The sequence below is a fragment of the Sparus aurata genome, chromosome 15, assembly GCF_900880675.1.
Source record: "Sparus aurata chromosome 15, fSpaAur1.1, whole genome shotgun sequence".
NCBI classification, from domain to species: Eukaryota; Metazoa; Chordata; class Actinopteri; order Spariformes; family Sparidae; genus Sparus; species Sparus aurata.
The window spans coordinates 30,834,728-30,837,805 of record NC_044201.1 but is presented as its reverse complement, the minus strand read 5'-3'; the positions used below and the strand labels follow the sequence as shown (position 1 = coordinate 30,837,805).

The 3,078-nt window shown below is 44.4% G+C and overlaps 1 long non-coding RNA gene across 1 annotated transcript; it reads right to left on the bottom strand.

Annotated features, from left to right (window-relative positions):
* Window positions 1-1,665: 1,665 nt before the first annotated feature.
* LOC115596976 (uncharacterized) lies at window positions 1,666-2,391 on the bottom strand. The gene is made up of 2 exons (XR_003986986.1): window positions 2,193-2,391; window positions 1,666-2,154 (listed from the first exon to the last, which is right to left on the bottom strand). It is a non-coding gene; the product is annotated as an uncharacterized LOC115596976 (long non-coding RNA).
* Window positions 2,392-3,078: the final 687 nt, after the last annotated feature.

Below are 3,078 nucleotides of genomic sequence, written 5' to 3'. Positions count from 1 at the left end.
CCCTAGTCACGAGTTCTGGATGATATTTAGGTTTTAAAAGTTTAAATTAACAGCAGCACTGACAGACATCCACTCATGGACGTTTAACAAGCTGCCAGAAATAGAATTTAAGTTGAAAAAGTGTTCTGTTGTTAGCATCTTGGTGCAGGTTTGTTTCCAGCCGGTCTGGGAGGTCCAACAGAAACCTCCTCCTGACCGCTGGCAGGTGGATCTGGAGTTACAGTTTGGACTGAAGGTCTCAGGTGGTTCTCCGTCTATACTCCATCTGCATGTGACCGTTTTTAAATCCACGTCGCGTTGAGAAACAACAACAACCTCGGAGCTAGCAGCTGCACGCTAACTGCACGACAACATTATCTTTTCTTTTGCAGAGATCTGAATGTCGGGTTCAACTCCCCACGAGCACAACACGTCCCACCTCACACGGTTCTGCAGCCAGAACTTTCTCTAAGCTGAGACCCGACTCGACAATAAATGGCTGGTTTTTTGAGCCTCCTCGTGTTGATGCAGCGTCTGTGTGACACACACTTCCTGTCCAAGGTCGGCTCAACCTTCCCTGTAGTGTCTCTTTAAAGACAACACACAGGTGTGAGTGTATATTTAGGACATGTGAGTGTGTGTTGGAGGAGGAAGTCATCCATCAGCCTCCTCTCTGCAGTGTAATGTAGGCCACACACACCGCCATGTAGGGCAGCAGCAGATATCTGACCCGACACCATCCCGCTCAAACAGCGCCAGAACACAGCCGTCCACACAGAGCCGGAGGGACAGTCAGCGCCGGTGTGAGAGGACGGGACGGATACCGGGCCTGTCGCAGTGCAGATGTAGGCGGTTTGATTCACGCTCACGTGTTTCATAAAAACACTTTTCCTGCGAGGTAACAGGCTGCGTTCATCTCCAACACGCTGTGCTGGGTTTGAATCACGTCTGATTTAGTGACAATAGATTAAAATAAAGAATATTCACTAAAACAGAAACACAGACACCAGAAACATGAATCCAACAGCGCCGATTCTGTACTGATGCTTTCAACTACGTCTTTATAGAGTCTGTAAGGATGTGAAGCGAGAAACAAACAACAACGACAGACAAAAACCCTGGAAGAGAAAATAACAGTAACGTACATGAACAGCCTACGTTATATTTAATGTAAATGTAACCACAACATCACCAGACTCCCTTAACAAATGTAGTGATTTTAAGAGTTGTCGAGTGTGTTGAGAAACTCAACAAACTTTGTGAAACGGCTTCGACTAATTATTACATTCAGCATTTAATCAGAACATGACCTCAACTATTAACCGGAATTTCACCAGACTCCCTTAACAAATCAGCTTATTTAAGGAGTTGTTGAGTAGCGTAAAACTTTATAAACATTATAAAACTCTATATACAACAAATTCTAAATCATAGGTGCCTTCTTTTTAATTCAGCATTAAATGTAATACATGAAGCTAACTATGAATTACAATTTCACCAGACTCCCTTAACAAATCAGCTATTTTAAGCAGTTGTTGAGTAGAGTAAAACTTTATAAACATCATCAAACACTATTTATGATAAATTCTACATCTGTGGTGCCTTCTCTTAAATTCAGCATTAAATCAGAACATGAAGCTGACTATTAACCACAATTTCACCAGACTCCCTTAACAAATCAGCTAATTTAAGGAGATGCTGAGAAGCGTAAAACTTTATAAACATTATGAAACACTATCTATGATAAATTCTAAATCATAAGTGCCTTCTTATAAATTCTGCAAATGTTGTACATGAACTTCTTTCTGTCTCTGTGTGAAAACACTCTGGATGTTGCTGTCAGGTGTGAGCAGGTCCAGTGAGGATGAGGCGGGTCTCAGGTGACCTTCTGTCATCTGACCGTCACGTTAAACTCTCAGCTACAGGAGCGTCCCCTTCCTGTCGAGTCCTCTGTGCTCTGACAGTGATTGTTACAGACGTGTTATTTTCTTCCTGCGTCAGCTTTGTTATGAGAAAGACAAAGTGACACATGACAAACGTCTGTGAGCGCTCACAAAGAGACAAAGAGCCGCTGACTCCAGCCTCTCTCTGTAATCACAGCGAGGGACGAAGCATCGCGGCAGCACATTCAACAGTTTTACACACTCGCTGAGCTTCCTGTTCCACTCCCACAACCTCTGCTGCAGGCAGGGAGGGGCAGAGAACCGGCACACGGGCCAGATGAAGTCCTGCTGGCTCTGCCGGGCTGAAGCGGGTCAGAGATTCTGGTGACCGAACGTGAGAGAGCATCCTGTGAGTCCGACCGCAGGACAGTCAGCGCCTCCCTCTGCTCCCGCTAATCAGGTTAGCTGAGAAGGTCGACTGCTAAATGCATTTAGCGGTTGCCATGGTTACACTGATAAATTCAATGAGCCAATGGGCTGACAACACACACACACACACACACACACACACACACACACACACACACACACACACACAGCCCGGAGCACGGATCAATCAGAAGAGTCGATAATGACACAAAAATAAAAGCCTGTCCTAGAAACCTGAGCGCCTCTCCTACAAAATAAAAGCTGACGACACTCGAACGTGCAGATGTGAAATCTGTTGAACTGATCTGGAGTCAGATTAAAGTCGTGTAGCTGCCATGACGATACATTTACTTTGAGTTAACTTATAAATGTTTTGCAAAAGACAATTAAATAGATTTTTAATTCTGAACATTAAACCTTGAAAACTGACGCTGGAAAAAATAAATGTGATCAAAAGTTAAACGAGGAAAAATCAAACAAAAAGTTTAAATCCACCAGATTATAAAGTGAAGCTGTCACACACACACACACACACACACACGCACACACACACACACACACACACACACAGGTCTCTATCCAGGACTTAAGCTGGATGAGATAAAACCATTCAGTCAGTTTCCGGGGCCTCTCTGCTCCATCATGTGAGGGAGAGCCAACACACACACACACACACACACACACACACACACACACACACACACAACACACCACACGAGACACACACACACACACACACACACACACACACACACACACAGAGACCCAACACACACCACACACACAC